General features: G+C 45.0%; 1 protein-coding gene across 4 annotated transcripts in view; it reads left to right on the top strand.

The window, feature by feature from the left end:
• The window catches only part of LOC144936497 (tetraspanin-18-like), a 46,672-nt gene that overhangs the window by 18,416 nt on the left and 16,043 nt on the right, over positions 1–12,213 (top strand). For 2 of the 4 annotated variants that reach the window (XM_078863610.1, XM_078863607.1), the window contains exon 1: positions 4,173–4,467. The exons of 1 other annotated variant lie outside the window; for it this stretch is intronic. The gene's annotated coding sequence lies outside the window, so the exon portion shown is untranslated. Of the gene's footprint in view, positions 1–2,898; positions 2,995–4,172; positions 4,468–12,213 lie in introns of those variants that run through there. One more of the 4 variants, XM_078863609.1, reaches the window with a different exon arrangement.

The raw sequence follows: 12,213 nt of genomic DNA, 5'->3' as shown, positions 1-12,213 counted from the left end.
AGTGGGCCTTACATGCTAAAATATTTGTTTATGTAGTTTTATGTTCAATTTTTTGTAGAGATTTTCGGAACAGCCGTGTGCAAAAAGAGATCGCGTGATCGTGGACTTAACCCCATCACCCCCCCCCCCCCTCCGGCAATTTATGCTACAGGTCTAAAGAAATAACGGAGGTGTTGGTCGGCCAAACTTTAAATCAACCTGAGTTCTGTTGCGTTATGAAAGTCAGTCTCGCTCTCATCCTCGGACATGGTAACATGGACAAGCATAGCACTGCCTGTGCCCCAAGCAATCGTGTGGCTTGTTCTGCTTTAATGGTCGAGCTTCAGTCGACCATTAAATTGTCTCTTTTTGTACACGGCTCTTCCAAAAATCTACAGCAGAATATAATATATGTAGCCATGAAAACTTCAAATGAAGATCACATTCAATAAATTTGACCGACTTAATTGTCCGATTGGAGCTATACCGATCAGGCAGCACACTTTACGATTCAAGCCAGAATCTAAAGTTCCACTTCCATGTGTGAGCCCTTTGCAAGCTTGTTGTTTTTTTGCATCACGAGCTCACTCGTCGCACCAGGGCCAACAATAAAGCACCCGGCAGCACAAACGCCACGTGCGTGGCGGCCCAAAATCTGGTGTCTGCGTACACTCTCCCCGATTGCCTCTTTACGCGTCGCCAAATGCGTTCGTGTTTCTGGCCACTCGGGAAATGTGTCACTTAAGTACACGCAGCCTCAATTGCGGTCACGCAGGCCAAAGTGTCTCACTGTTGGTTTTCCCCTTAATTGAAAATAAATAAAACAGCTGCACGCATCTATCAACTAGCGCAGCCGTGCACCGTTGCGTGGGTGTCTCTGAGCCATATCTAAAACATATATATGCTTCAGGCCATCGCCCGTCTGCTACGAATAAAGGTCAATGCCCTTCACGTCGCCTATAATATCCGCATTTCCTCTTCAAGGGGCAGCGCTATTGAAGAACGTGTTTCGAGTACTTGTTGTGTGTGCTTGTGCACCGACTGTCAACGCCGTTCCACGAATTCGTTTTTAACACGTAGGAGGCTTTCGCGAGCAATATTATCCATAATAGATTTATTTGGCGTTAGATCGCGTAAATATGTAAATGTGTCGTTAAAACCCGCCACCACCCAACACAGCCGATATGTTGTCCTAGTCACACCATATACAAGCCACAACAGATTGTAAATGTTGTGGCTTGGCTCTCCAACACACCGGTGTGCTGTACTAGTGACGAATTGGCCACGTTCTGTTTACGTGACAAACCTTACTAGTTGGCTGTGTCGGGTGGTGGCGGGTTTTAACGACACATTTATATATTTACGCGATTTAACCCACAAAACCTCGACTATTAAGAGGCAGTGTTTATCCGCCTCATTATAATCGTGTACAAAGTATGACCAAAATAAATAAATAAATCAGATCTAGGAAGCAAAAGCGACACGTTTATATATTTAGGCAATCTAACCCCCAAAACAACCTCTATTGTGGATAACTCGTTTTAATTTCATTGGGGCTGGGTGTCTGGACACTCGTGCCTCTCGCAGTCGCCGCGCCACTGAACTGCACCACCAAGATCTCTTCAGGCTACAACTCCAATGGTTAAATTAGGCAACATATTCAGACTTGTGCTTGTTTACTGGAGGGGGAAGGTGGGGGGTGGGGGGGTGCTGTTTAACTAATACCCTATAAAAAATGCACATTAAATAAAAGTGCCTCTCGCGAATACAATAGTTGTAAATCGTGGCCCTTCGCCTGTCAGTGAAACGGAAACAGCTGTGCCGTGTGCCCAGCGTTCTTAGACAAAGCCCGTGTCCCACGCTTCCGATCGACTATTGTGGGGTTTTTTTGCTGCCGCGTTTCGTTATTGTTTCGATTGAACTTGGGTTAACCTGACAACACCCTCTTTTTTTTACGCACGACTGCCACGTTTCAATCTTTGCAAAGGAAGACCAGTGATCGTTATGGACGTTATGCAATTAGTATGCCTACACACAGAGGTTGCTGGTTCACTCTCCCGGCCCTCAGCAGTTGAAACGCAGGGGGGAGAAGTTACTTTAAATCCTCCACCGCACCTCTCCCTGTCCACCCAAAATCTTGCGCTACACTTAAGCAGCTCCGATTAGCACGATTGGCTACGCGCGAGACGAAAGAGGTTCAACATACTGCACGTACAATTCATTAACCCCCATTGTCAAACTCAAGAAACGTAAGACGTCCGTCTAATCGCCTTTTAACTATCCCAATAAACAAGCATAGGAATGGATGACAAAGCCGTTGCGGCAGCAACGTTTTGGAACAACCTCGTTTCCTCCCTTAACTTTGTAAAATCTTCCTTCAACAAAAAATTATCCTGAAGCAGATGGTTAGTGCTGCATGCAACTGCGTTTGCGAATGCGATTTGTGGCTTTTATCCTTACCCATGTATTGACAGTTACATTTTTATTTGCAAATTTATTGAGGGACTGTGTTGTCTTGGGCTGGTCTGGGACTCTTTTTGCTGTTGTTTTGCTGCCTTGCCTAAGCTTAGAAATTGGTATACATACCTAAAGACGGAGGCTTGTGTTGCCTCCGAAACGTCGTGATTTAATTTATTTGTTTTCTTTTTTAACCTACTTGACTTTACCGAAAAAAACCAAGAGTATGGATCCTTGCAGTCACGAAAGCTTCAAATCTAGAATACTTACACAATTTGAACTTATATACTTTACTATTTATTTTTAGTGATTTTACTTACTTTAAATCTTGACTTAAAGCTTTCGTGACTGCAAGAATTCATGTTCGTGGGTCTTTCGGTGAAGTCACGTAGATAGGTTCAACCTATTTACTTCCCTTCCATATACTTTGCACTTATTTAGTTTTGTTTGTGTATTGTTTAGTCGCTGGAACGTTCTCATCCGCCCCGACTGGACATCTGTGAAAAAGAGCTTCCTAGATCATCCGATTCCTCCAGGATCAATCAACATTCTGATTCGGTAAACAGTAAATGTGTACACAATGGTGAATCGACTGGTCACATGACGTCTGGCCAGCGAGGAAGAGTAGGCCAAATACACTCTACGGGCTCTTCTTTCCAGCACATCCGTAAAACAAAAATTGTTGGGTTGTGAATTTCCTATTCTATGCAATAAGTATGCTTGCAGACGTTAAAAAAAAACATTTATACTCTATGGCTGAATGACTTAATGTTTACACTCACTTTTGTTTAATGCCCTATGCGAGCACACGATTGCCTTATACTGGTTGGTTATCTTAAAATAAACGCTCACATACACACTGGTGAGGTGCAGTGGAGGGAAAAACAAAACTTCCTTCCTATCTGCCCCCCTACTGATAGAGGTACTTTGAAAGTCACGAATTATTTATCAAGAGATATCTCAAAGGAGGAATGTAATCAGGAGCACAGGCACTCCCAACTGGAATGCACCGCTTAAAGATGATAACAACAATACGTGGGGAAAGGGAGGGGGGGATGTCGAAACGAACGAAGAGCTGGTGTCATGCTTGCACGCCCTGCGCTGTGAATCTTGGGCCACGTGAGTCGTTCTTTACTGGTGAAGGCTACGGGCGGCTTAGCACCGGTCAGGCGAGCGGTTTCACAAACCGAGGCACTCATCAGCCAGCGTGGCCAAAGTCTGTGAATGCACGGCGGGAGCGAGTGTATCTCCCCCGACCGCTGGCTGGGCAGCCCGCTTCAGCAGATCTCATACCCTCCTAAGCACGCATTGGCGTCGACATTGATTGCAACACAACATCACCAATTCACATTCTCCCGAAGCATCCGACTTTGCCACGCTAAAGCCTGGCCTTCTCCCCCCGGTCGCCGCCACCGCCGCCCTCCCCCCGTGTCTCTTTCCTGCCTTCTGCACGTTTCGCAACGACTGCAAGGTCTGTGTAGAGCAGAGCAGGGGGAGGAGGGAGGGAGGGAGGGGAGAGGACGGGAAGTATGACGACTTTTTTTGGGAGCGGGGGGGGGAGGTAGCAGGGGGTTTGGGAGAGAGGATGGAGGGTTGTCGTGGACGTTTCGTTCAAATGGGGGGGGGGGGTGATGGGGGGTGGGAAAAGCTGTAGGGATGGGGGGGGGTGAAGGTTTGGGTGCGATGCTTCCCGTTGTTGGATCGGAGCCAGGAGGGAGGGGCCACGGACGCTTGCTTTGGGCTCCATCTGGAATCGTGGTGATGGACAGGCGTGTCCTGTTTTCTTGCTACCGTTTACGAGGGAGCAACCGAACCCAGGGCACTGCTCCGCGAACTCGGCTCCAACGAAGTTTTACTCTTCAGCTAAATGCTTCGTTAGAGTACTGCTAAGGTTCTCGTTAACGGTGGGAGGGGGTTTATATATTTGTTCGTTTGTTTTCAAGAAGCGTTTGGTGCCAAATGTGGCTTTCGCGTGTTCGTAATTGACCCGTTCGTTTTAGGCGATTTTGGTTGTTTTCAATCGACCGCAAGGTAAGAAGAGATTACGTATTTTGTTGTGCTTGGCTAGGAAGCTTCAAACACACACGTGTAATTGTTTTTAAAGTTCGGCCAATGCCGGATGAGAGTTAAATATCTCACGTATCGTCCTAAATTGTTGCGGTGTTGTAAAAGTTGTTGTAGAATAACGCAAAAGCATACGTCAGTGTTTAGAGATATTGCTCCTTAATATTGGCCTTATGCAGTATTCAATGTAGGCTGTGGCATGTGTATTTGCTATGAGTCTAGCTTGTAGCATATTTTCTTTGCCTAAACTTAACGAAATAATATACATTTGTATAATATCCCATACCATGAACTGAATAAAATTAATAATGAACTGAATACTTTATCTACAATATATAATTGTCATCGAGTGTAATCTTTCTTATTTTGTCTGGTGGGAAGTTGGTTCTCAGGATTTATGTTATCTTTCTAGATTTGAAGTTTGTTATCTATTAAGCAGGTATAACACAATATCAGTCCGTGTTGTGTATATTTTTTTCACCGTTAAAATGAGTACACTATTTCAAGCGGGTTTCCGGTACGAATATATTCGTAGATCTATCACTCTGCCATGTTCTCCATTTGTTGTCTCTCTCTATCTCTCTCTCTCTCCGTGCGTACATGAGAAGGACATGCTGTGTCTAGTAGACTCATGTCTCGTATTAAGGGAAATGAGACGGGGGCTCATACTGATTTGATTGCGGTGGATAAATGATGCATTTGGCCAAAGCACTGCACTCGAGTGGCTGACATCAGTGGCTAGAGATATCTGAACAGCAGGTCCCGAACTCCCTCGTTCACCAACCTCCACTGGCCATCTTGGTGAAGTATGGTCAAACAACTTCCATGACCAACAACAGCAGTGGGTTAGGTATAAGTCGCCGCGGTAGCGAGATGTTAACTACCTCGCTTGGTATACAGGAGGTCGTGGGTTCGATCTCGACCCTGACGCCTGCTGCTGTATAATTTGAGGTGTGTATGTTTCTCTCTCCGTGGTCGCGTGGATTTTTTTCTCCGGGTTTTCCCTCCACATTTATAATCAACATGCGTTTAGAATATTGGGCTGCTTCTGAAAAAAAAACGATATAGTTTAGTTGTTCTTTGGTAACAAAAAAAAAACTCACGACGTTTCGACTGCAACACAAGCAGTTTGAACTTAAAACTTTCGTGACTGCAGGAATTCATATTCTTTTGTTCTTTCGGTAAAGTCACGTAGATAAAAATATATATCATAATAAAAGTGAGCGTACTGGCAGTCTACAATGTATACTGTAGGCTGGTAGACTCTAGCCTGGTTTTTCTGCTGGTGAGCGTATTGGCAGTCTATAATGTAAACTGTAGCAATTGTTATCAAACTGAACCTGAGTGAGCGTATTGGCAGTCGACGTTTCGGGCACTTGCCATTCCACATGCAACTAGAACACTTTGCAGCAGTTAACGTTGAGCGGAATCAAGTTGGGGGGGGGGGGCGCTAGTCTCTTGCGTTTAACAAGCGAGAGATGATGTTTAAGCGCTGCGGTGATGAAACTGTGTTCACCGTCATGGCGAGAATCCCTCGCTATTAAAGTCGTCACCGTAGAGCACGTCCCGGGGACAATACACTTCCCTGTCTCACACGACTCTGGCTCAACAATACCCTCTCCCTCCCTCCCGCTGTCTCAGCCCCCCCCCTCTCCACCAGCAGTCTTGAAAACGTCCACTTTGTCGCAATCCTTGTTTTTACGCAAATGAAAACTTGTTTTTACGCAAATTGTAATTTGCGTAAAAATTATTTGGCGATGCCGCATTGGCACAAACGCACACATTCGTTATTAGTCCGCAAATAATTTGAATTTAATGGGTCCTTGCGTCAGGGTCAGATGATTGATTGAGCTGTACCCTAATGTTCACGATTTTTCGGGTGGCGCGGTGGTTGACGCGCTGCGCTGTGTGAACGAACCCTGCGAGCCGAGTTCAATTCGCGGCCACGGCCAACCATCATTGGCCAAGCGGCACACGGTGGCGAGATGTTAACTGCCTCGCCTGGTATACAGGAAGTCGTGGGTTCGATCCCGACCCTGAACTCACGTATATTTGGAGCTTCGCGTGTTTCTCTCCCCGTGGCGGCGTGGATTTTTCTCCGGGTCCTCCGGTTTTCCCCTCCACGCTTTGAATCACCGTCACGCGTTTAGAGTATTTGGCTGCTGAACATTTCCACGCGACCATACGCCACTTCGTTGACCTATCGTTTGTGATGGTCAACGTTGCTTCTGAAAAAGAGCTACATTGCTCAGTGGGCCTTAGCGGGAAGAAACAAAAAATAGTTGAGTTTTTATCAGCCTACCCTGCACTGAGCGATCAGCATCAAGTCTGGTCACACAACAACAACACCCCCCGTCTGGCTGACAAGGAGGCGTGGGGAGGGAGGTCTTCATCCAGCAGTAGGTGGATTGACAAATGTCTGTACAACAGAATCAACATAAAACAACACGACTGCTCTCGCCCCCCCCCATCGTCTGCCCACCTCTCTCGCCTTGAGGATTCACTTGGCAGCGAGGGCATTTCAGATGATGGTGATGACGACGACGACTGTGATCTCCTCTCCTAGTTGTAGTCAAATGGTCTCACGAGTAGAAACGTTGGGAATCATTGTAATGCAGGGCTTCTGCAACGCCTTCCAAAGTGGTTGTTTGTCCTCGGAAGTATTTAATTACGCAGTATGGAAGCCAACGGGCGTCTATCGTTAATAATGTGTAATTAGTGTACACACCTTAGTCAATACGCTGCTGGATGATGGCCTACCAATGCTCTGTCGTCCGTATTGGATGTTTTGTTTACATACTTGACCACGCTGGTCAATGCGGGCTACATGAAAACAAGTTCAGGTATCACTCGCCACTGATGCTGCTCGTAGTGTCTGGGAATCGAACTCGGGTGCACGGCTGAACGATTAATCGATTTCAAATCGAAATGGCAATTTGAAACAATGCAATGAGGAAATCGCAAAGGCTGCGATTTTTTGCAATTTGAAAAGTCCTCTTACTTTCTTATTGGAATTGTTTATTTTATTATTATTATAACTTTATTTAACTTAACAATTGTTCCATGTTTGATTGTTCTATTTCAATGAAATTTTTTTATAAATACATGTTGGAAGCAATTCTTATCTTTTAAGTTCTCATCCATGCATTAGAATATATAGAGCAGTTCATATTTCGATGGTATCATGTGGTAATGCTCCATCACATGTTTTAAATCTATTACACAGTAAATATTGAACTGAAGCTAGACTTAATTTTTTTTATCGCAAATCAAATCGCAATCGCAATGTCTGTCAGTACAATCGTAATTAGATATTTTCCCCAAATCGTCCTGCCCTGCCCGGGTATACCGCGATCAAAGTGCAGCACCACCGCTCCACTCCATTGGCAAACGCAGTCCAGTACTCGAGTCCTTCTCTGTTTCTCGGGGTTTTGGGAATCCCTTCTAATAAACGTGATCAATATCCAATAGGCTGAGTCCACAATGGCGACTCGACTTTTAATTCTCGAATTTCGTTCAAATTGTATCAACTTCAGTTTAGGCTTTCGCGAACAATATCATCCATAATATAGGTTTTGTTTGGATTAAATCGCGTAAATATAAAAGTGTCGTTAAACACGCCACCACCCGACACAGCCAATTATTAAGGTTTGTCACGTAAACAGAACGTGGCCAATTCGTCGCCTGATGAAGCTAGTTGTAATTACTGGTGAAACGTCGTACTCAGATTGTCAATGTTGTTGATTTGCTCTGCAACACACCGGTGTGCTGCACTAGTAACGAATTGGCACGAATTGGCACGTTCTAACCCCCCAAAAAACCTTGATTATGGATGACCTTCGTGAGAGTCACCATGCCCCCTCCACCCACCACGACTCCACCCCACTCAGCCACGGACAGACGGGCGGACGGAGATATTCCGCAATGCATAAACGCGTGCATGGAACGACAGTGCTGCAGTTGGAAAGCGATGGTCAAGAGGGGCTAAGAGACCCGACGTTTCGTTTACGAGAGACACCGCTCCTGATCAGCAGCAGCACGGGCGGTTCAATGGGCGACACGGCAGAGAGCAGCAGGCAATGCTGTCCAGAGGGTGGTCCAGATCTCTTGTTACCGCCCCCCCCCCACCCCCCATTTCTGTAAAAGTATTAATATATGTTTGAGCCAGGTTCATTTAAAACAGAAATTAATATGCAAAGGGAAAAACACGTGAGCGGTCAATTAATTGGGGGTCACAAGACATCTTGGACCACATTTAGAATCAGCGTGCGTTTCGAGTTTTTTGGCAGCTATGAATAACCACGTGATGATGGATGATGATGGGCCACTTCGTGTCGCTTGTAATGGCCAGGTCGCTTCTGAAGAAAGACCAGTGGGCCTCAACCTGAAAAAATAACAAACACACTTTTAGTTTTGTATTGGACCGCCCAGGAAAGTTTAGAGCGTGACTTTGTTCTTGCAGTCAGTCACCCTGCCATGGGTTTACCCAACTTTCACTGTTCACTCACGATAGGTTTAATCAGTCCCATACTGCATTTGGAGGGGGGGCAAAGTGGAGGGTGGGGGGCAGCTAAACTCCCCCACCCCTTCCTCGTCTATTCTATGAGTATAATCCCTCCCCGGTCTATTTTATGAGTAGAACAAATTTCTATCCACGAGTGTAAGCTCAAGTAAAGTGATGCGCATCAGAGTCTTTCTTCATACACTGTACATGGGGGGGGGGGGGTGTGATAGCCGGAGCAGAGTTCATGACAGACGCAAGAAGATCATATCGCGAATGATTCTGTTTGGGCGTTTGACAGTTTTTAAAAGTTTGTTTTATATTTAATGTTCTGCACCACTCCCTGAGGTTTTCGTATACCGCCCCCACCACCACCACCCTCCCCCCACCACCTTTAAACAAGGTCATGCTTCAAGGCTTGCGTTTCGTCTACACAGTGTGGAGCTGGAACTTACCCAACGTACTCGTCCTTAAAATGTGTGACGCAGTTTGAATTATCACTGTAACACTGTCACAGCGCCACCCATTGTGGTTCTTGAAACGCGACACGCGTCTGACTTTCACGCTTTCGGATCTAGTTTGCTGGTCGATTTGGAAATGTGGCCCCGCATCAAATGAAATCTATCCCCGAATAAATTTTGCAGAAATATATTTGTTTTTGGCAAGGATTCATCATTAAACGCATCTGTGATAGAATTTAGAATATTTGTGATGGCGTAATGGTGCTTTTAAATATTTCTGATAATTAATCCGATCTGCCTGAGTGTTCAGACACATTAGCGTGCCCTCATTTGGCGAATTTTTCAGATGTCTCATCGTCTGATGTTGCTGCATTGATTGCCAAATCGACGCCAACAACCCCCGTCCACTCGATTCAACTCCTTGGACCCTTTTGTGTGCGCCACCTTTGCACTGTTAACTTCAATTGTTGCATTTATCTGTACCCAGTTGTTACTTCGCACCGGCAATGTTCTATCTCCTTTCTAAATCGCCACCATATTTCCTCTCGAAAAAACACCCCCCCCTCCTCTACAAAATTTAGACCCAAATACATTGAGCAAACTTTTGACCAATCTTCGTCCGTTCGTTTCTCAATCCCGCTTGTGAGAGTCGCAGCGACAGTGTGTTGAGCAGGACGGTCCAGACCTCCCTTGCCCTGGCAACAGATTCCAACACTGCATTACTATACAAGTACTACACTACACTATACACTGCTAGACTACACTATACACTATATTCTTAGGTTTTTTCGGTAAAGTCACGTAGGTAAAAAAATTAAATTAAAATTAATAAAAGTAAAATAAAATAAAAATCACGACGTTTCGGAGGCAACACAAGCTTCCGTCGTGATTTTTATTTTATTTTACTTTTATTAATTTTAATTTTTTACCTACGTGACTTTACCGAAAAAAAACCCTAAGAATATGAATCCTTACAGTCACGAAAGCTTCAAATCTAGAATGAATACACTATACACTACTATACACAGACTCTAGCTTTTTTTCGATTTATAGCTTTCGTGACTGCAGGGATTCATCTTCTTGGTTCTATCGGTAAAGTCACGTAGAAGGGAAGTAATAAAATAATAAAAATAAAACATAATAAAACAAGCTTGATAATGTCTCATTCTTCGCCTGAGGACGGCTGCTTGCGTTGTGGCCGAAACGTCGTGAGAATTGTTTTATTATGTTTTATTTTTATTATTTTATTACTTCCCTTCTACGTGACTTTACCGAAAGAACCAAGAAGACAGACTCTAGCTCTTCATGGGGAATTCCCAGGCGTTCCCAGGCCAGCCGAGCGACGTCGTCCTTCCAGCAGCAGCGTGGTCCTGGCCCCGCCCACGGGTCTTCGCCCAGTGGGACGTGTCCGGAAGAGTTTCCAGGGGGTGTCTATCTGGGGGCTATCCATCCATACAAGGTGCCCGAACCACCTCAACTTTTGACCAATCTAAAATGTTCAATTTTTTTCGAAGATCTTTGAAAAACGATCGCAGGACCATTATTTGACCTCAAATGTTTTTTTTTAGAGCCCCTTCCTTCAGTCTGAGATTTGAAGCTTTCGTGACTGCAAGGATTCATACTCTTAGGTTTTTTTCGGTAAAGTCGCGTAGGTAAAAAATAATAAAATAAAGTAATAGTTAATGAAAATAAATCAATTAAATCACGACGTTTCGGAGGCAACACAAGTCTCCATCTTCAGATGAGACCGTCACAGCTAAATTTACTGTAATTTACTGATTTATTTTCATTTACTATTATTTTATTATTGTTTACCTACGTGACTTTACCGAAAAAGCCTTGGGTTTTGCATAGTACAGAGATAGCCCTGGTCTAGGACACAAACAACTCGCTCATTGCTGCTGACTGGGGCATTGTCCATTCTCGCTCTCCTTGACCTGAGAGCAGCGATTGGCACGATCGATCACGGCGTCCTTTTGCATTTCCTTGCCGAGTCGTCCACTGTTGGGGTGACCGGCTTGGCACTTATGTGGATTAGGACATATTTAACAGGCTGGGGATGATGATTTAAATGTGATGCCATGATTTTAAAACGATAAATGTAAATGTTTTGTTTTATTTTACCAGACGTTAGACACCTCGCCTGGTATACAGGAGGTCATGGGTTTGATGGCAACCCTGACGCCTGTATATTTGCAGTTTAAATGTTCTCTCTCCTCGTGGTCGCGTGGATTTATCTCCAGCTCCTCCGGTTTTTTCACCCTACATATTTAAAATCAACGTGCGTTTGGAGTGTTTGGCTGCGATGCATTGCCACGCGATAAGCCACTCCGTTGAGCTATCATTTGTGGCCAGGTCGCTTCTGAAAAAGAGCTGTGTGGCTCAGTCGGCCTTACCCACCTGGTTAAAAAAAATTGATTTAGTTATCTTCTTGGTTCTTTCGGTAAATTCACGTAGAAGGGAAATAATAAAATAATAAAAATAAAACATAATGAAATAATTCGCACGACATTTCGGCCACAACGCAAGCAGCCGTCCTCAGGTGACTTTACCGAAAGAACCAAGAAGTTGGGTTAGCTAAGAAGAGAAGACGGAAGACGTCCGAGATAGAGCCCTGGTCTCCCCCTGCTACGCCGTCCTTGTCAGGACCGCGCAGGCTCGAGCCAGTGGCGTGGTGCCAGAGCCAGAGCCAGTGTTGGTCTGGACTCTGAGTACCGGGCCCGACTGACCAGTGTCGGGCCAAGATAGCCT

The sequence above is a fragment of the Lampetra fluviatilis genome, chromosome 16, assembly GCF_964198595.1.
Source record: "Lampetra fluviatilis chromosome 16, kcLamFluv1.1, whole genome shotgun sequence".
Taxonomy (NCBI): domain Eukaryota; kingdom Metazoa; phylum Chordata; class Hyperoartia; order Petromyzontiformes; family Petromyzontidae; genus Lampetra; species Lampetra fluviatilis.
Note: the sequence above shows the minus strand (reverse complement) of the source record. Positions and strands in the feature narration are given on the sequence as shown.